This window comes from Capricornis sumatraensis, chromosome 9, assembly GCF_032405125.1.
Source record: "Capricornis sumatraensis isolate serow.1 chromosome 9, serow.2, whole genome shotgun sequence".
Classification (NCBI taxonomy): domain Eukaryota; kingdom Metazoa; phylum Chordata; class Mammalia; order Artiodactyla; family Bovidae; genus Capricornis; species Capricornis sumatraensis.
In genome coordinates this window covers 82388225-82410812 of record NC_091077.1, presented here as the reverse complement: position 1 = coordinate 82410812, position 22588 = coordinate 82388225, and the positions used below count along the sequence as shown (strand labels likewise).

Here is a 22588-nt window from a genome sequence, read left to right as displayed (position 1 = left end):
CAGAGTTGTAATATTTTCCTAGTCATTTGGTTTTCCCCATTCCTATCAACACTTATTGGTTTAAAGTATAGATGCTGGGAAAGATTGAGGGCAGGAGGAGAAGGGGATGACAGAGGATGAGATGGTTGGATGGCATCACCGACTCAACGGACATGGGTTGGGTGGACTTCAGGAGATGGTGATAGACAGGGAGACCTGGCGTGCTGCAACTCATGGGGTCGCAAAGAGTTGGACACGACTGAGCAACTGAACTGAACTGAACTGATAGTGAAGTAAAAGTCACTCAGTCATGTCTGACTCTTTGTGACTCCATAGACTATACAGTTCATGGAATTCTCTAGGCCAGAATACTGGAGTGGGTAGCCTTTCCCTTCTCCAGGGGATCTTCCCAACCCCGCAATTGAACCCAGGTCTCCTGCATTGCAGGCAGGTTCTTTACCAGCTGAGCCACAAGGGAAGCCACAAGGGAAACATATACACTAAATAAAATTGGGCTGACTCCCAACCTCTTGTTAGTTTTAACCAAACTATAGCTCTTTTAACCTCGTTTCTTGGTGAACTTTGTTAGATTACTCCCCACCTCCATTTTGACTCTCCTCTGTGCTGACTCTCTATTTTAGTTTATCTTTATGTGGGCCAATGGCAGCTCATGTGCACCCTCACGGATATGTGCATGAGATGCTTACCGTGTATAAGGCTTGCAACTTGAATCTGATTGGCTGGCCCTCTACAGACCACACCTGGTGTCCAGGGTAATGAAGTGGCGGTCCTCTTTAATGTCTTTTTTTTTTCCCCCTTGCCTTAATTGGGCAGTAAAACTCAGAGTCTTAAGGAGAGTTGCTAGAATTTATAATCAGAAATAGATAATGAAATGAATAGCTATTTAAATGTTCATTTCATGAGTGGCTAGAAAAAGCTATTCTTGCACAGTCTTACTGAATGTATTGGTAGGTGGCAGCTGCAGTTCTCAAATAAACTATAGGGTTAATCCACACTCCTTCAGAATGAGATAACAGGCAAATGAAGTATCAACTGTTTTATGATCCAGTAAAACTACAGTTGACCCTTGAACAACACGGGTTTGAACTGCTCACTTCCACTTAGATGCAGGTATGTTTCAGTAGTAAAATACTACAATACTGGCTGCTTCTGTGTTGGTTGAATTGTTAGATGCAGATGAAAACTGCAGATACAGGGACCAACTATAAAGTATAGGTGGATTAACTCCTGTGTTGGTCAAAGGTCCACTGTATATCTGTACCATATTTTATAATGTGGAAAATTAGACACTGTGTTGGAGAAGGTAATGGCAACCCACTCCAGTATTCTTGCCTGGAGAATTCCATGGACAGAGGAGCCTGGCGGGCTACAGTCCATGAGTTGCAAAGAGTCGGACACGACTGAGTAACTCACACACACACACACACACACCCCCAAGCAGTGACAGACACAAAACATGCTTAAAGTAATAGCTTTGTATAATAATAAAATTCCATTATATATTATATTTTGATTAATATTTATCTGATGCATTACTTTTATCTTTGTTTTCAACTATTTTGATCCTTATGTTTTAGATATGTTTGTTATAAACATATCTAAAGTTGGATTTTGCATTTCATAGAATCTGTCTTTAATAGGAGAATTTATATTCACATAATTGATCTACCAATTTATTTCTACATATTACTTTGTTTCTCTATTTTCCAAGTATTTACTTTTCCTTTGCCCCATTTTATAATGTTTCATACTCCTTTAAACTATGCATAATCACTTAAAGTATGCTGGTTTTATGTTACTGTATTTTTTATATTATTTCATATTTGTGGTAATAACTATCTTTTTAACATGATTACTACTATGTCAAGTTAGATAATTCATGTGGGCTGGAGTTTTTAATTTTAAATTTACCCTTATAGGGAATATTCTCTCCAAAAGATTCCCATTTGCATGGGCTTTGTACTAGCTTCTAAATAGCTCACCATTGCTTTTGCAAGAGTTCGAGAAATTATTTATGACAATCTCTTGGCTTGAGATCCCTGTGCTGTGGGGACAGTGTAAAGTCTAACTCTATTCAAACATGTGCATGGGATGCTCCCTCCCTCTTCACCCTTGCCCTGCCTCCCACAACGAATCCCTAATATCCCATCACTGTGTAGACATTAAATTCAATCCCCTAGAATTATACTGGCCAAATGACCTCTCAGGCCAATGCAGCATAACTCCAGCTTCAAGTTATCTTTTAATTTTCATCCCCTGGAGATTTTACTCCACTTTTTATGCCTCAGCATTTTTATGTACATGGAATGAGATGGAAGCTTATAGAACTCGTCAGTCCTAGAAATCCATACAACACTTTTCTAATCACTCACATTACTTCCATGAATATCATTAAATATCTACTGAGTGCTCAGCTCAGCAAAAATGTGAATGACAAGAAGGTCATGTTTTCTGTCCACCTGGATTTACAAAAGGCCTGAGGATTATTCATCAGTGTTCTCAGCAATTTCAACATGCAGTATTTCCACTAGTACAGATTTCTACCTAGGACATAAAATACTCCAATTCTAGTGTCTTCTTCATAATATTTTAAGTTAAATTTAATAAAATCAATTATGTCCAGTGATTATCCTAATCATAGACATGTTTATCACCTCAAGACATGCTAAGAGATTTTTCAGAAATAATATCTCCTTATACAAACTAATTTTGTTAATACTTTCATAGGTTATACTTATTTAGAAAAGAGGGTTTTTTTCACTATGCTCTGGATCAGGAAACTTTCACATTTGTTTTCATTTTGAATTGAAAAGTTATAACTAATTCTGCATGTTTGTTCAGTTTTAAAACTCCAGGATGCTATTTTATAATGGGGTTATTTTAAACATTATCTTATCAGATTATAGGTTCTTTAACATTTCACATTATTTAGAGCACTGAGAGAAAAAATAATTTTAGTTATTTAAACTTAAAATAAACACATCAAATGGAATACAATCATAACTTATATGTCCTCCATAAAGAAAATTGATATTCTTAACAACTTTTACACTGTAATTATCAATTTACTCTGAATAATTTCTTACAGTCTTTAATACAATAAAATCATGTGATGTGTCGATGTAGTCTTATTTAGCTTAGGAGAAGATATGAGAGATTGAAAGTTTTTTTAACCAGAAAAACATCAAAACAATATATTAGATGTCCAAAATATATACCAAACTGTTAAGTTTTTAAATTTCCTGTCCTTGATCTTAGTACTAAAAAGTAATAATTTTTTACTTTTAAAAAGAATAATTTATTAAAAATATTACTGTAAAATATTAACAAAAGCTTATCTGAAAGGCAACTTAAATATCTGAAATTCACTCCTAGGCTCTGCTGATAAAATAAAGTTGCTGCTGCTGCTGCTAAGTCGCTTCAGTCATGTCCGACTCTGTGCGACCCCACTGACAGCAGCCCACCAGGCTCTCCCGTCCCTGGGATTCTCCAGGCAAGAACACTGGAGTGGGTTGCCATTTCCTTCTCCAATGCATGAAGGTGAAAAGAGAAAGTGAAGTAGCTCAGTCGTGTCTGACTCTTAGCAACCCCATGGACTGTAGCCTACCAGGCTCCTCCGTCCATGGGATTTTCCAGGCAAGAGTACTGGAGTGGGATGCCATTGCCTTCTCCGAAAATAAAGGTAAGTATTATATATTCTACAGTTTCAAATTTCATGGTAATTTAAATAGTATAAAACTGAGATTTTTTTTTCTGTTTAGTAAAATATTATATAGTTAGCAAAGGTCATTAAGAATGGATAAGACTTCCTAATAAGTTCAAATTTCTTTCTAAGAATCAGGTAATTTTTTAAAATTATCATTTAAGTTAACAACTAATAATTTTTGGTTTTGTCTATTTGCTTCATTTTGTTTTAAGAAACTTAATGCCCTGTATTGTAATATTTATTGACAAACTTCATACAGGAAGACCTTTGACATGCTAGATAAATTTTATAATATCTTAGGGCTTCCCTGGTAGCTCAGCTGGTAAAGAATCTGCCTGCAATGCAGGAGACCCTGTTTTGAATCCTGGGTCAGGAAGACCCCCTGGAGAACAGATAGGCTACCACTCCAGTATTCTGGGGCTTCCCTGGTGGTTCAGGCAGTAAAGAATCCTTCTGCAATGCAGGAGACCTAGATTCTTGGGCTTCCCTGGTGGCTCAGCTGGTAAACAATCCACCTGCAATGCTGGAAACCTGGATTCTATCCCTGGGTTGGGAAGATTCCCTGGAGAAAGGAACAGCTACCCATTCCAGTATTTTGGCCTTAGAGAATTACATGGACAGAGGAGCCTGGCAGGCCCCAGTCCATGGGGTCACAAAGAGTCGGACACAATTGTATGACTTTTACTTTCACTTTCTAGGAATTCACATTTACAAAACATAAAGCTTTCTACTAGCTCCTAACATTTTCAAAGTCACATTGCTCTCAGAAGACATGTTTCAGATATCCTTTGTACAAATTAAGAGTATTTTCGATATTCATTAAAATTTTCCTTCTGACCTATAACCATTTTCTCTTAAAGATGCGTTTTGAGTACTTCAAAGGTTACTGTAACAAAACATCATATTATATGTGGATAAGTAGGCAACTCTCCCACCTAAGAATCTGTGACTTAGAAATTAAAACTCATGATTACAGAAAATGAATGATCATTTTGGTCACAGACCCTTAGAGTTTGATCATGACTTGGATACCAAAGTCATAAATATTGGAAGCTTACTGATGTAACTCATGATTCAACTTTTTACCTTTGGTCTTCTCCCTGAATTAAATTGCAATGTTTTGTTTTACAGTGCTCTCTCCACAGGTATACAAGTACAGAAACACCTCCATTAAGATCATTTCACTAATGAAATTCAACTCCCAAATTTGGCAGTGCTGATGAGTAATGAGATTTCAATCAACATTAATGAATCAGTTCATACAACTTCAGACAATCCAAAAGAAGAACAGCTTTATTTAGGACACTTTCTAAATCTTATTTATTCAGAATTATCTTTTTCTTTTTTTCCAGACTAATAAATAACTGAGAACTCCAACTGGTTAAAAATAAGCTACTGGGAAAAGGACTGACACCAGACCTGAGAGACTCCACAACAGTAGCAAGGACTATTTCAAAAAGCCACAGATGTCTGCCACATGACAGTTAGCATGCTGACCATGATGTGATGAAAGTCCTCTGTCCCCACTGTATTCGTCACAAGGAGTGGTAGCCATCTGTTCTTTATTTATGTTTCTAGAAACCAAGTAACTTTTGCATGGGAAAATAATGTGTATTAAAAACAAAAAGGAGACACAGCTATAAATACCTCAGTGGCAAAATGTGTGATACATTTTAGTAGGTATATAACTTAAGATTTAATCAAAAGCCTTCCAGGTACAGGTTAAGAGATAGTTGGAAGTTAACAGAAATTGGCGAACTCCATAAATTCCACTATTACAAATGGACTGTCATTAAAATAGGAATCCAAAGATAAGAAAGGAAATAAAATGCAGTTAATTTTAATCCCCGCCCCCAGATCAACTAGTGAATAGCCAAGTGAAGTTCAGATAGTTCACAGTTAATTTAGTTGAAAATGACAAGATCAAGCAGGTTAACCTTACATAAGAGAATTAGCATCCTCACTGCAGAAAATAAATGAATGTAAATTTTACATCAGTCTTGGGTTTCAATACCTACTCAAAGAGACTAAATAATATTTAAAGGTATATGGCTAACTAGACTTTAGGGTAACCGTACTAAACAGTTGCTGGTATAAGTAAGCCCAAAGTAGCAAGTTCACAGGAAATTATGAGTCCAGGTTCAAGGACAAGATGGAAAATGTAGTCTACTTATTAAAGTTCTTTATATTTCTAATAGAAAAGACAAATGAACAAATACGGTGAGTCAAGGAAAGAATAGGACTTCATGAGTAAACCTGGAGCAAATCAGTGCTCTTTTAGCACCTAATTCTATTGAGATTTTAAAAACTGCAACTGATTTGAATTGAAATAAAATATATAAGTGGAGTTGAATATAATAATAAGTATTACAAAGATTCCCTAGACCTCTTTCACCAGATATTATTTCTATTCTTATCTATTAAAAGGTATTATTTGTAATCATAGAGTGGAAAGTTTCTTATTATTCATTCAATAAAAGTAAAAAGAACTAAGAACAAAATTGTCACTTAAAGGCCATGTGTCTCTCTTTTTATTGGCTTCCTCATCTGTAAAATGTGGATGATAGTATCAACTGCTCACAGTTGCTTTATTATTAAACTGGCTTATATTTGCAAAGCACTTATAGCAATCTTGTCTCATATAAATGCAATATTAAGTGCCTGAAAAATGACAAATTTAGAATACCATATGACAAATTTAAATACAAATGTTTCAAAGTGGTCAAGTTTAAATCTAGTCTTCTTTAATTGTGGTGGGTGGGGAGAGGGAAGGAAGGCATAGAGGTCTGCATTTTTTCTTCTGGCCCTAGGTGATAGCAGTCTATAAACAACAAAAAAATAAGTCCTAAAGAGATACTGAATTAAATGGTTATTAAATGGTTCTCTGAGGAGGCCTTATAAATAGCTGAGAAAAGAAGAGAAGTAAAAGGCAAAGGAGAAAAGGAAAGATATACCCATCTGAATGCAGAATTCCAAAGAACAGCAAGGAGAGATAAGAAAGCCTTACTCAGTGATTAATGCAAAGAAATAGAGGAAAACAATAGAATGGAACAGACTAGAGATCTCTTCAAGAAAATTAGAGATACCAAGGGAACATTTCATGCAAAGATGGCCACAATAAAGGATAGAAATGGTTTGGACCTAACAGAAGCAGAAGATATTAAGAGGTGGCAAGAATACACAGAAGAACTATACACCAAAGATCTTCATGACCCAGATAGCCATGATGGTGTGATCACTCAAATAGAGCCAGACATCCTAGAATGTAAAGTCAAGTGGGCCTTAAGAAGCATCACTATGAACAAAGCTAGTGGAGGTGATGGAATTCCAGTTGAGCTATTTCAAATCCTAAAAAATGATGCTGTGAAAGTGCTGTACTCAATAAGCCAACAAATTTGGAAAACTCAGCAGTGGCCACAGGACTGGAAAAAAGTCAGTTTTCATTCCAATCCCTAAGAAAGGCAATGCCAAAGAATGTTCAAACTACCACACAATTGTACTCATCTCACATGCTAGCAAAGTAATGCTCAAAATTCAACAAGCAAGGCTTCATCAGAACGTGAACCATGAACTTCCAGAAGTTCAGGCTGGATTTAGAAAAGGCAGATGAACCAAAGATCAAATTGCCAACAACCGCTGGATCATAGAAAAAGAGATTTCCAGAAAAAAATCTACTTCTGTTTTATTGACTGTGCCAAAGCATTAGACTGTGTGAAAGTGAAAGTGAAGTCACTCAGTTGTGTCCAACTCTTTGCGACCCCATGGACTGTCGCTCACCAGGCTCCTCCGTCCATGGTATTTTCCAGGCAAGAGTACTGGAGTAGGTTGCCATTTCCTTCTCCAGAGGATATTCCTGACCCAGGGATCAAACCTTTGTCTCCCACATTATAGGCAGATACTTTACCATCTGAGCCATGAGGGAAGTCTTGAACACAACAGACTGTGGAATATTCTTCAAGAGATGGGAATATCAGATCACCTGAGCTGCCTCCTGAGAAATCTGAATGCAGGTCAAAAAGCAACAGTTGGAACTGGACATGGAACAACAGACTGTTCTAAATCGGGAAAGGAGTACGTCAAGGCTGTATATTGTCACCCTGCTTATTTAATTTATATGCAGAGTACATCATGTGAAATGCCAGGCTGGATGAAGCACAAGCTGGAATCAAGATTGCTGGGAGAAATATCAATAACCTCAGATATGCAGATGACACCACCCTTATGGCAGAAAGCGAAGAGGAACTAAAGAGCCTCTTGATGAAAGTAAGAGTGAAAAAGTTGGCTTACAACTCAACATTTAGAAAACTAAGATCACAACATCTGGTACCATCACTTCAAGGCAAATAGATGGGGTAACAATGGAAACAGTGAGAGACTTTATTTTTGGGGGGCTCCAAAATCACTGCAGATGGTGACTGCAGCCATGAAATTAAAAGATGCTTGCTCCTTGGAAGAAAAGCTGTGACCAACCTTGGCAGCATATTAAAAAGCAGAGACATTCCCTTGCCAACAAAGGTCTGTCTAGTCAAAGCTATGGTTTTTTCAGTAGTCATGTATGGATGTGAGAGTTGGACTATAAAGAAACCTGAGTGCCGAAGAATTGATGCTTTTGAACTGTGGTGTGAGAGTCTTCAGGACAGCAAGGGGATCCAACCAGTCCATCCTAAAGGAAATCAGTCCTAAATATTTATTGGAAGGACTGATGCTGAAGCTGAAACTCCAATACTTTGGCCGCCCGATGCAAAGAAGTGATCTGGATCCTGGGAAAGATTGGAAGCAGGAGGAGAAGGGGACAACAGAGGATGAGATGGCTGGATGGCATCACCAATACAATGGACATGAGTATGAGTAAGCTCTCTGAATTGGTGATGGACAGGGAAGCCTGGCATGCTACAGTCCTTCAGGTCGCAAGGAGTTGGACACAACTGAGTGACTGAACTGAAAGAGATATTGAGAAGAAAAGCAGGAAAACTCTAATCATAGGCAATATGACTTCCTACATAAACATGCCATCTGATTAGAATTTTGAAAGAATACTATCTGAAGAATAAATGTAAGAACTTCACAAAATAATGCTAATATAAACAAAAGATTATCAATCATCCTATATGGTATACTGGTAACATCTGAATGCACATACATAATATCTCACTTTGTTTATAAAAATTTGCTACCTTGAAAAAAAGGACCTATTATTAGAACATTTCAAGAAAAATACAAGTAAATGAAATAGAACTGATTAGACTACTTTCCAAGCAGATATTGAACATAAGTGTCAAAGATCTATAGAATATAATTTATGTATTCAATGATGAACTTGAAAGCTGATTATTGTATAATCACAAACATAGGCTACTTGAGGTTTTATCCTTTGTGTTCTCTGAAATAATTTAATATTCTCTGATTGATACAATTCAAAAGGTATACCCTGTCAATCAAAATTAGCTTTTACAGAGCTCTGTAATTAAGGGAATATAATTATTTAATAGATTTAATTTTTCCTTAATTTCAGAAATAGATATAATTTGGAATATAAGATTCAGAGCCACTTACATGTCTTTCTTATTTTTAAAATTTTAGCTCATGACATATTGAAAACGAGAAAAGAAACTAAAGTCACTCAGTTGTGTCCAACTCTTTACGATCCCATGGACTGTAGTCTACTAGGCTCCTGTGTCCATGGGATTTTCTGGGCAAGGGTACTGGAGTGGGTTGCCATTTCCTTCTCCAGGGGAACTTCCCAACCCAGGTATCAAACCCAGATGTCCCACATTGCAGGCAGACGCTTTACTCTCTGAGCCACTAGGGAAGCCCCATGAGAAATATCAGAGTCTTCTTTCTGAGGAACTCTCCTAAATTGTTTACTCTTAACAAAATGTATTTAACATAAAAATATGTACCTCTACAACTGATCAATATAATATTTTATGTATTTCTATATAACAAAATTATCCATAATTTAATATTAAATTATATTAATTTAGATTATATATAATATATTGTAATATATTAAATTATATCTGTATTATAATTTTATATATTACATATTAATTTATATTATATAAATATAATAAAATTAAAATAACAGAAGCTCTGACAATATTCATAGTGTAGTACAGCTGATAAAATCTAATAATGAAACTCAAATTTCAAGAGGTAAGATAAAAGAATATATTTCTTCATCTTGTCATAGTGTCTCTGGAACTGTAGGTAAATGTTTACTTGAAAATAACATCAAAAAGTCTAACTTTCTGATAAATACACACTATTATACAGAAAATAAAGCTCAACATTCAGAAAACAAAGATCATGGCATCCAGTCCCATCACATCATGAGAAATAGATGGGGAAACAGTGGAAACGGTGTCAGACTTTATTTTTGGGGGCTCCAAAATCAGTGCAGATGGTGACTGCAGCCACAAAATTAAAAGACGCTTACTCCTTGGAAGGAAAGTTATGACCAACCTAGACAGCATTTTGAAAAGCAGAGACATTACTTTGCCAACAAAGGTCCATCTACTCAAGGCTATGGTTTTTCCAGTGGTCATGTATGGATATGAGAGTTGGACTGTGAAGAAGGCTGAGTGCCGAAGAATTGATGCTTTTGAACTGTGGTGCTGGAGTAGACTCTTGAGAGTCCCTTGGAATGCAAAAAGATCCAACCAGTCCATTCTAAAGGAGATCAGTCCTGGGTATTCTTTGGAAGGACTGATGCTAAAGCTGAAACTCCAATATTTTGGCCACCTCATACGAAGAGTTGACTCATTGGAAAAGACTGTGATGCTGGGAAGGATTGGAGGCAGGAGGAGAAGGGGATGACAGAGGATGAGATGGCTGGATGGCATCACTGACTCGATGGACATGAGTTTGGGTGAACTCTGGGAGTTAGTGATGGACAGGGAGGCCTGGCGTGCTGTGATTCATGGGGTCACAAAGAGTCGTACACGACTGAACAACTGAACTGAACTGAACTGATACATAAAATAGATAAGTAATATGGACCTACTGCATAGCACAGGGAACTCTACTTAACCCTCTCTCTGTAAGGACCTATAATGGGAAAGTGAAAGTGAAGTCGCTCAGTCGTGTCCGACTCTTTGCGACCCCATGAACTGTAGCCTATCAGGCTCCTCCATCCATGGGATTTTCCAGGCAAGAGTGCTGGAGTGGATTGCCATTTGCTTCTCCAGGTTATCTTCCCGACCCAGGAATCGAACCTGGGTCTCCTGCATTGCAGGCAGATGCTTTACCGCTGAGCCATCAGGGATATATAACTGATTCACTATGGTATACACCTAAAAGTACACAACACTGCTACATACCTGAAACTAATACAACATTGTAAACACTGTAAATCGACTATACTTCAATAATTTTTTTTAAAGCCTAAGTTTGAAGCCCTTCACAAAGTGAATATTGCCACCAAGAATGTTTCAATGAATTGTTCCAGGAGATTTTATTCTATTATCATGTATTTTTTATTTCACTCTTTCTGGGATTTTCTACTTTTTCTCCTCAAGTTTTCATTACTAGAGACTAACTCCCAGGAAGACATGAGTGAAACAGAGTAGTGATTAAACTTTGTGAAACAAGGTCACAAAGGTCCCTTGGTCCTTTACCTTCATCAAACCAAAAAGTCCTGCCTTACACATAACTTGATCATGCTGGAACTATATTACAATTTTGTCTTCACTAAATTTCCTAAATATATCTTCTTCACTGTGCCTGTCTTTCTCAGCCACATAGCAGTGTTCTGGAACATTCATGAATGCCTCTCAAACTGAAAGCACCATCACTCTGTGTCAAACATTTCCATGCTATTCTCAAACTTCATTATATTCTCCAACTACCCTATCTAAATGACTGACAGTCCCATTAGGTTATAAATTCTTTAAAGAAAGAGAATTACCCTCCTTGAAAATAGATCAAAATATGATTTGGAAATAAAAGCAACACTGAAATGACCAACCACTATTTTTCAAATAATGAAAGTATAGAAAGTTTTCAATAATTTTGAGGAGTTTCAAGATATTTTATAATATTATATTTAAATTGATTATTTTCATATTTATATGTAATCCTCAAACATATTGACTATTGTATCCTCCTTCTGTTTACTAATCTCAAAATTTTGCATTAACAAAAATTCTGTAAAACTTAACAAGTTATAGAAATTTAATTCCCAATATATTCCTTCTCTTAATTTGGATGTCTGTGTTATAGTGACATATATTACTTGGAGAAGTAAAGTATTTTGGTGAGCAGTGTTAGAAACTGTAAAAGGAATGAATAACTATGCCAATTAAAAATTACTTTATACTTTTGCTCAATTTTGTACATACAAGATTAGATCATTTTGATTACAATATTTTCTATTTCATAACTAAAAAGAAAAGCAGTTTCTTAAGAAAAACCAAGTAACATTCCCTTTTGTCTCATACAATTAAAATTGATTACAGTTCTCCAGTATAACATGCAACTGTCTTATACAAATTTTGATATTCATTATGAGTCATAATAGACAAACATTAAATTATCTTTGTCCGTTCATAAATTATTTACCCCTACTTTACTCTTTTCTCAAAATTCATGATAACTTTACAGTATTGACATTACTATCATCTTTGCATGAAATAACTTGTTTTGTATATATTAGAAGAATTTTTGCTTTTTTTAAATATATTTCAGATAAAATCTCTTTCATAGGTTGATAATAACTTTACATTAATCATCAATATGATATCCTTTCACATTATTTCTGGAATATGGACAATAATTCTTTCACAATCTAGAACTCCAATCTAATCCTTGTGTAAAATGTCATATGTGGGGTAGCTGTTTTTCTTCATGTATTTAAAAGAAAACAAGAATTCTTTTAAAATAGAAAAATAATTGATTAGACCACCTAGTTCATCTTATGTCATGGATTTATTCCTAGCCCAGAAGGATAAGAGATCATGACAGAAGATGATGTCTTAGACCTTTACTTGATAGAAATCCCATGGTTTCACAAATTTAAAGTAATTAAATATAGTCAGCTTTTCTCAATTTGTTTTCAACAGATAAAAATCCCACAGAAGCATTTAGATTTAGGGAGTGCTTCCTCAATATGAGGTTATTAGAGAGCAGTAATATGTTTATATGCAAAAACTTCCAAATTGCATTTGAATAAGCAACTTCAGCTCAGTCGCTCAGTCATGTCCGACTCTTTGCACCCCATGAACTGCAGCATGGGGCCTCCATGCTGCAGGCCTCCCTGTCCATCAACAACTTCCAGAGTTCACTCAAACTCACGTTCATTGAGTCAGTCATGCCATCCAGCCATCTCATCCTCTGTCATCCCCTTCTCCTCCTGCCCCCAATCCATCCCAGCATCAGTCTTTTCCAATGAGTCAACTCCTCGCATGAGGTAGCCAAAGTACTGGAGTTTCAGCTTTAGCATCATTCTGTCCAAAGAACACCCAGGACTGATCTTTATAATGGACTGGTTGGATCTCCTTGCAGTCCAAGGGACTCTCAAGAGTCTTCTCCAACACCACACTTCAAAAGCATCAATTCTTTGGCACTCAGCCTTCTTCACAGTCCAACTCTCACATCCATACATGACCACTGGGAAAACCAGAGCCTTGACTAGATGGACCTTTGTTGGCAAAGTAATGTCTCTGCTTTTCAAAATGCTGTCTAGGTTGGTCATAACTTTCCTTCCAAGGAGTAAGCATCTTTAATTTCATGGCTGCAGTCACCATCTGCAGTGATTTTGGAGCCCAAAATAATAAAGTCTGACACCGTTTCCACTGTTTCCCCATCTATTTCCCATGAAGTGATGGGACTAGATGCCATGATTTTAGTTTTCTGAATGTTGAGCTTTAAGCCAACCTTTTCACTCTCCTCTTTCACTTTCATCAAGAGGCTTTTTAGCTCTTCTTCACTTTCTGCCATAAGGGTGGTGACATCTGCATATCTGAGGTTATTGGTATTTCTCCCGGAAATCTTGATTCCAGCTTGTGCTTCTTCCAGCCCAGTGTTTCTCATGATGTACTCTGCATGTGAGTTAAATAAGCAGGTGACAATATACAGCCTTGACGTACTCCTTTTCCTATTTGGAACCAGTCTGTTGTTCCATATCCAGTTCTAACTGTTGCTTCCTGACCTGTTTATAGGTTTCTCAAGAGGCCGGTCAGGTGGTCTGGTATTCCCATCTCTTAAAGAATTTTCCACAGATTATTGTGATCCACAAAGTCAAAGCCTTTGGCATAGTCAATAAAGCAGAAATAGATGTTTTTCTGGAACTCTCTTGCTTTTTCCATGATCTAGCAGATGTTGGCTCTGGTTTTGATCTCTGGTTCCTCTGCCTTTTCTAAAACCAGCTTGAACATCAGGAACTTTATGGTTCACATGTTGCTGAAGCAAACTCTTCACCATATAATGTACTATTCACCTAAATATAGGTTCTTGATAAACAGCCAACTGGATGGACAATAAATTTCAAAATTTGTATTTTCAATTTCAAGATTTGTGTTTTCAATTCCAGATAACCAAAGCTTGGGGATGTTGTGTTTTTCTTAACAGTTTTCATTAATGCACTATATCATAACTTTCTCTTTTAAAGAGAAAGTTGTATAAGACTGTTGCATGTTATACTGGAGAACTGTAATCAATTTTAATTGTATGAGACAGAAAGGAATGTTACTCAGTTTTTTTTTCTCTATTAAAAATGCATTTATGCTCTTAATGGCTCACAGCACTATTTTATGTAACAAAAAAAAATTTTTAATCCATACTTCTCAAAGTTGGTTTTATGTCATATTAGAAGTATGTGGCTATGAACCAAGGAAGCAGACACAGCAATTCACATTATCAACTGGCACACTTAACTCAGGCATGTTTAAAGGTAGACATTTTTCTTAATATTAAAACTATCACAAGTATATAGAGAATATTGAAGTCATGGGTATATTCTAATTCCATTTTTAACAAAAATAATGCACACGTTATTTAAAAAGTCAAGGAGTTCTACAAGATTTAACTTGAAAAAGCCCCATTCCATTCCTCCAGATAGATTCCATCTTACCAAAAGCAACCCTTTTCATGCTTCTAGCTACTTTCCATGACTTGTCAATTTTAGCCATTCACTAATTATTTCCTTTATAGACTTTCTTCAATCTCCTCACTACTATAAGATGTGGATTTAACTCTTACTACTCCTCACCCCTAGTTCATTTTCTCTGCTTCCACTCATTCACCAAAGTTACATGTTTTAATAAATCATTTCAATGTTTACATAATGACATAATGTGTAAAACTCTTCACAGCTGAACTATGTAATACACTACATTTTATTATTTTTTTCCTTGTACAACTACAGTTGACATGAGGAACACAGGTTTGAACTGCATGGGTCCACTTATATAAAATGATACAATCCAAGACTGCTTAAATCAGGGGGTGTATACAGAGATGCAGATACAGAGGCACTGCCAATACAGAGGAACTGCAGGTATAAAACGCCAACTTTAAAATTACAGGCAGATTTTTGGCTGGACAGACGGTCAGTGCCCCTAACTCCCGTATTGTTCAAGAATCAATTTTATTTGTTTTTTTCCTGAATGAATTATTGCCTCATTTTTTTCATTTGTTTTGTGTTTTATATACTTATCACTAATTCACCCGTGAAGTCCCCAGTAGAATTATGAATGTCTCTCAAAATGTATGTGTGCGCAGTTGCTCAGCTGTGTCCAAGTCTTCGTGACCTTTTGGACCAGAGCCCACCAGGCTCCTCTGTCCATGGAATTTTTCAGGCAAAACAACATTTTATATTACAGGATTTCCCCCAGTGTCTGGCAATCTTTGCTGGCCATCTGTATTTGAGTGAAAAACTAAAACTTGATTCTCCATATGGGGAGGCCTCAATATGTTGTCATCATGCAGAGACGTTGTATTCAAAGACCTCCCACCTTCACCTGCCAATATCTGAGAGTCTTTACTCTTGATCAGCTCATTTTTACATGCTGGAGTTCAAGACTGGCTGCTTGTATTCTTAAAATTAACCAAGGGAAGGGAGCTTGTTTCTAGTTTCATTATGGAAACTTTCATTTAATCCTCATGTTTTTAGTAAAGTCACTCAATCTTTCTTCAGCTTTGTTTGGTATCTGTGAACCCAGATTTTTTTTCCTGCCCTGTGAATGAGAAGTGGGAAAATTAGGTGCATGGCTATCTGGGTGGTCTAAGTGCCCCTTATTATCCTTAAGCAAATTGTCATGGTTTTCACACTGTTCTACACCCTCGGCTTTGGAGGTAACTGGTACCTCCAGTTCCCGAGGCTTTCCGTTTAGGAATCAGTTTGCCTCTGTAGCAACCTCTCCTGAAAGAACTAGACTCTTTTACCATTCCATTTACTAAGTTACAAATCATTTGTCTCCCATCTTCAAAACTTGTATAGATACTTCTTAGATATTCTCTACTATTCTTCTTGACTTTAGGAATTTATACTGCATTTCTGCCATGTTAACAGAAAGTCTCATATGAAATAGTTAAAGCAATATATGAAGACACTTCAAAGAAATTTTACATTATGCTAGCTAATATGCCAAACAATCAGTTCACTCCACTTAGCCAAAACGAATAGAGTGGTAATGTTTGAAGAACAGTGTTTAAATAAACATAGTCTCTGACATATGAAAACTAATGAAAAACATCTCTGACAAAATAACAAAGGTAAAACAACGGAGCAAAGACAGCTTGTTTTAACAAATGATGCTAGAACAACTGAACATCCATGTGCAAAAAAAAAAAGTCTAGACACAAACCTTATACACTTCACAAAAATTAACTCAAAATGGGGAGCACAGAACTATATATATAGTACAAAACTATAAAACTCCTAAAATATAACAGAGGAAAAAATTTAGATGACCTTGATTAAGGCAGGGTGTTTTTAGATACAACACCAAAGACACAATCCACCAAAGAAATAACTGATAAACTGAAATTAATTTAAAAAATTCTGTTCTGCAAAAGATAATTTCAAGAGAATGAGAAACAAGCCACCAACTGGGAGACAATACTTGCAAAAACAAACATGATGAAAGACTTATCCAAAATATACCATGAATCTTTAAAACTCAACAATAAGAAAACAAACAAACTCATTTAAAAAAGTAAAGACCTTAACAGATGCCTCACCAAAGAAGATATACAGATGGCAAATAAGCATATAAAAAATGCTCCACACCATATGTCATTGGGGAAATGAAAAGTAAAACAATGAGGTCTCACCACACACCTACCAGAATGGCCAAAATCTGGAACACTGACAACACCAAAATCTGACAAAGTTATAGAGCAACAGAAACTTTTTCATTGCTGGTAGGACTGCAAAATGGTACACTCACTTTGGGAGAGTGTTTGGCAGTTTCTTATAAAACTTAATATACTCTTACCATACAATCTTGCAATTATACTTTTTAGTATTTATTCAAAGGAATCAAAAACATATCTATACAAAAAAATCTATACATAGATATGTACAGCAACTTTATTCATAATTGCCAAAACTTTGAAACAACTGAGATGTCCTTCAGTAGGTGAATAAATAAACTGTAGTACATCCAGACAATGGAGTATTATTTGGCACTAAAAAGGAAATGGGCTATCAAGCTATTCAAGACATTAAGAAATCTTAAATGTATATTATTTATTTGAATACCAAGGATACACTCAGGGCTATAAGCCTTAGTCATATAATCTTCATTGAGAATTTTAATTTATCATTTAGTTTTAATGTCTTTAATAAGTTTTTTCCAATTACACTAAAAACACTAAAAAATAGAATATACTCTTTGTTTTTTAAAAATATTATCTATGAAAGAAACAATGTTTAGAAAGATGAGACAAAAAGAAATCAAAGAACATAAAACCCCAAAATCTAAATTCAGTCCCTAAGACTCATTCGTACTATGTGACTCATTCCATAAAAAACTTTTTGCTTTCTATACAATGAATATATCACCTTGAAACAAACGTAAATACAGCAGGAGGGGCAAGAAAGAGGATGAGTCATGCCAAAAAAGGGCATGACTGCAATAACAAAATAAATCTAAACAAAGCAAAATATTTTCTTAAAGTGAAGTCTATCAAATGACTCAATAATCTCCCTAGGTATGTGATAAATGTCCTTTCACTTAAGCCCCATCAAATCTGAGAACCAGCCCAGACAAAGCACCTGAGAAAACCCCATCTGGCCAGACCACTACTGACCAGGGAATATGCTTTGATGAATGTCTTAAATTTTCAACTGTGTTTGTCATTCAAAAGGCAAAGAAGATAGGTTACATTCCCTGAAGAATATACTTGTAAATAAATGATGCTTGAAGACCTCATTTCAAAATGAAAGGTTATATCCTTTTCAGTTTGTCCTTCTAAAAGTTTTGAAATAAAATAGCTAACAGTTTTCTGGCACTGAACATATTTCAATCAAAACTGACATCAGTTATAATAGCTTGGTTAATTTACTCTTTCATTTTAAAGCTACCAATTTCCAGAAAGCATGTAACTAATGAGAGTAAAATTAACACGTAAAAAAGACATGAATATTACAGATATTGTCTGTATAAAGCTAGAGAAAAAAAGAGCTAAAATAACAAAAGCTTTAAATAAAATATAATAGTAGTTCTTAGTTTTTAAATGATTTTTGAAAGAAATCATTGTTTTAAGACTTCTCAAGTTCTTCTTGGTACCAAATGAATATTGATATTCAAACTGTGTAAATGATTTTAAAGCATTCTACATGCTAAACTACTATCATTAGTCATATTTCTAGGTAATTTTTTTGAGATATTGAAAAATGCCTAAACTATGATCATCTAAGAGCTTCTTCCTGATTTTAATTCTAATTCTAGAATAGGCCCATTTCAAATGAATCTTCACATGTTGGAATGAAATCTACTGAGGACAGAGTTAGAGACTCAGTAAACATTTATTTTGTACTTTTCATTTCACATCATGTAAGAACACATGAAATTAATGCTTGAAAGCCCTTCTAGGCTAGTGAACACAACTGGCAGGTGACTGGTATGTATGGAGCAATTAATAGTTTTCTATACTCTTGCTTGGATATAGGAGCTGAGGGAATTGCTCTCTAAAGGTGACAAAAGTTATATTTTGTTAGAGTACTTTAATCCTTTTGCTCTTTAGAAATATATTCAAGTTCTCTTCAGAGTTTGATGAGGACTCTCCCATGGAAGTCTGATCAAGAACTTAATCTTCAGCATACTTTTAGCAAGCAAGATCTGACAAGCTTTGTTTGTAGTAAATACATTTTTAAGATGTTCTTTTTTAGGGAAGTTTTAGGCTCACAGCAAAATTGAGAGAAAGATAGAGAAATTCCCCATATACCCGCCTCACTCATATGCATCAGCTTTCCCCATTATCAACATATTCTATTATCTGATGTACCACAGCTTATTTATCAGTTCATCTACTGAGGGACAACTTGGTTGCTTCTAGTTTTTGCCCATTATGGATCAAGCTGCGATAAACATCCTTATGCATATCTCTGTGTGTACATAAGTTTACAGCAGCTTATTTATAGCTGCCAAAACTTGGAAGCAACCAAGATGTCCTTCAGTAGGTGACTGGATAAATAAACTGTGATAACTTAAATTTTAAATTACATGAAACAAATTGTTACTTTTCTAAATGTATGATTATCATCATACCAGATATGCCTGCTTAAATTATATCCATTTTCTTCCTCATTTCTCAGCCCTAAAGCTAAAAATTATTTGTTTTAAAGGATGTATGAAGGGTGAAAACAGAGAATTCTGGATAAAAACTGATAACAGCAAGAGTACAGGAAAAAAAAAAAGTGGTTTCTGAGTAGATCACATGCCTCTGTATGGATATATAAGAATCCATGACTGGGAATGATTAGAGATGAAGAGGGATGAAGACAGAAGTCAATTAATAGGCACCTTAAAAGCTGTGTGAAGAAGTCTGAGCCATATTCTGAAGGGGACCAAGAGGCACTGTGTATTTACCTCTTGACTTGTCCAGTTGATTTGTAAACTTGATACTTAAATCACTTACATAAAATAATCCTACAAATAACTCCATATTTTGTCTATGATTAAATATTTAATGAATGGCTACTGTCACAGGCTTAAATAATTCAAATTATTCACTTCCCAATCCCTGGAACCTGCAAATATTACGTTACATGGCAAAAGATGGGATTAAGTTAAATGTCTTGAGAGACAGAGCTTGTCCTCTTTATAAGAGAGGATCAGAAGGAGTTTACACACATAAATACACATACACACAAACACGCAAAGAAGGTGATGTGAAGATGAGGCAAAAACTGTAGTGACATGGCCATAAACCAAGGAACAGTAGCAATAAAAGTGAAAAAAGGCAAAGTAATGTGAATGTCATTTTTATGTCACATTTTAAAATGGGTAAGATAGTAAGTTCTTTGTTACGTGTATTTCACCACCTTTTGGCTGTTTTTATTAACTCTTGCAATGTGATAATTCAGAACAGACATATTCAGCATCCAGTGGTTTTCTCTGTGTAATTCCTTGTAAAGAACATTGGTTATCACATAGGGAACTAAGACGGGATTATGCCAATGCTGAGAAACTTTCCCTGGGAAGCCACAGTGGGAAAAGCTAGTGGGATTAAGACTTCCTGTGGTCAAGCAGGATACTTGAGAAGGGAAATACTGGCTAGAGAGTCATCTGATTTAAACTCAGTTATTCTCAACTGCAGCAATTTTGACCCCCAGGAACATTTGGCAATGTCTGGAGACATTTTTGGTTGACACAACTGGGAAGTTCCTACTGGAATCTAATGAGTAGAGGTCAAAGATATTACTAAACATCCTACACAATAGCTACACTCAACCTCACAGAAAAGAACTGTCTAGCCCAAAATCTCAATGGTGCTTAGGATGAGAAACTCTGACACAGATGGAGATTGTAAATGCATTTAGATGTTCATATGTAGATATAATAAAAAGCTAAATATCAAAAATATTAATGTTGGTTTTTAAATAAAGGGTTATCTGACAAAAGACAAGATAAAAGGAGTAGTTATTAAGGGTCTAATGTGTGTCACATTTTGTTCTAGCTTCTGGAGTCCCAGCATCCAATGGAACAGATTTCCTGTCCTCATGGAATTTATGTTCTATCACTTCATGGGAAATAGATGGGGAAACAGTAGAAACAGTGTCTAACTCTATTTTGGGGGGGCTCCAAAATCACTGCAGATGGTGACTGCAGCCATGAAATTAAAAGACGCTTACTCCTTTGAAGAAAAGTTATGACCAACCTAGATAGCATATTCAAAAGCAGAGACATTACTTTGCCGACTAAGGTCCGTCTAGTCAAGGCTATGCTTTCTTGTGGTCATGTATGGATGTGAGAGTTGGACTGTAAAGAAGGCTGAGTGCCGAAGAACTGATGCTTTTGAACTGTGGTGTTGGAGAAGACTCTTGAGAGTCCCTGGGACTGCAAGGAGATCCAACCAGTTCATTCTGAAGGAGATCAGCCCTGGGATTTCTTTGGAAGGAATGATGCTGAAGCTGAAACTCCAGTACTTTGGCCACCTCATGCAAAGAGTTGACTCATTGGAAAAGACTGATGCTAGGGAGGGATTGGGGGCAGGAGGAGAAGGGGACGACCGAGGATGAGATGGCTGGATGGCATCACTGACTCGATGGACATGAGTCTGAGTGAACTCTGGGAGTTGGTGATGGACAGGGAGGCCTGGCGTGCTGCGATTCATGGGGTCGCAAAGAGTCGGACACAACTGAGCGACTGAACTGAACTGAACTGAACTGGGAGTGTAGACCTCTAAGAAGCATGTACATTTCAAATAATAATTATAACTCTTATGAATTAACTCATTTAATTCTCCCTACTGGCCTAAAATATATGTGTTACTATAAATCCCCACTTTGTAAGACACTGAGGCATACAGATAGAGGTAAGTAGTTTATCCAAGGCCCTAGAGGTAACAGACCCAATCTGACTTCTTGGTAGCATTTAAACTTTCTCTTACAGTCAAACAGACTTTAGAGTGTAACTAGTACATGATTTTTTCACCACAACTTTTTTTAAACGGGAAAATACAAAATAAAACCCCTGGAAGAGAAAAGGAACATATCTTTCCCCAGAGTACCTAGAAGGATTATGGCCCTGTCTAATTGGAAACCTTGATTTAGGGTCCTTGGCCTCCAGAACTGTAAAAGAATAAATTTTTATTTTAAGCCATCCAGCTTGTGGTAATTTGTTACAGCAGCCATAAGAAACTAATACTTACTATATGCAAAAACTTTGTATTGTAAAATAACAAGGAGATATCAATATATATCAATATATATATAGACCTATCTATAAATTTTATACTCAGGAAGAATGGAAAAGATAACAAACACCTTCATAAAATTAAAACACAATCATTATATATATTTTACTTTTAAGAATTAAGGTAATATCTTGAAATTAGATTCAGAACTCTATGGAAAACAAATATGCAGGACTGATTTCCTTTAGGATGGACTGGGTGGATCTCCTTGCTGTCCAAGGGATTCTGAAGAGTCATCACCAACACCACAGTTCAAAAGTATCAATTCTTTGGCATTCAGCTTTCTTTATAGTCTAACTCTCACATCCATTAATAACTACTGGAAAAACCATAGCTTCGACTAGACAGACCTTTGTGGGCAAAGTAATGTCTCTGCGTTTTAGTAACCTGTCTAAGTTGGTCATAACACTGCTTTCAAGGAGCAAGTCTTTTAATTTCATGGCTGCAGTCACCATCTGCAGTGATTTTGGAGCCCCCGAAATAAAGTTTGTCACTCTTTCCACTGTTTCCCCATCT

General features: G+C 36.0%; 1 protein-coding gene and 1 non-coding gene across 2 annotated transcripts in view; both read right to left on the bottom strand.

Annotated features, from left to right (window-relative positions):
• XRCC4 (X-ray repair cross complementing 4) overlaps positions 1-22588 on the bottom strand; it is a 282226-nt gene that overhangs the window by 188283 nt on the left and 71355 nt on the right. The gene's annotated exons all lie outside the window — the stretch shown is intronic.
• TRNAC-GCA (transfer RNA cysteine (anticodon GCA)) lies at positions 10902-10973 on the bottom strand. The gene has a single exon. It is a non-coding gene; the product is annotated as a tRNA-Cys (tRNA).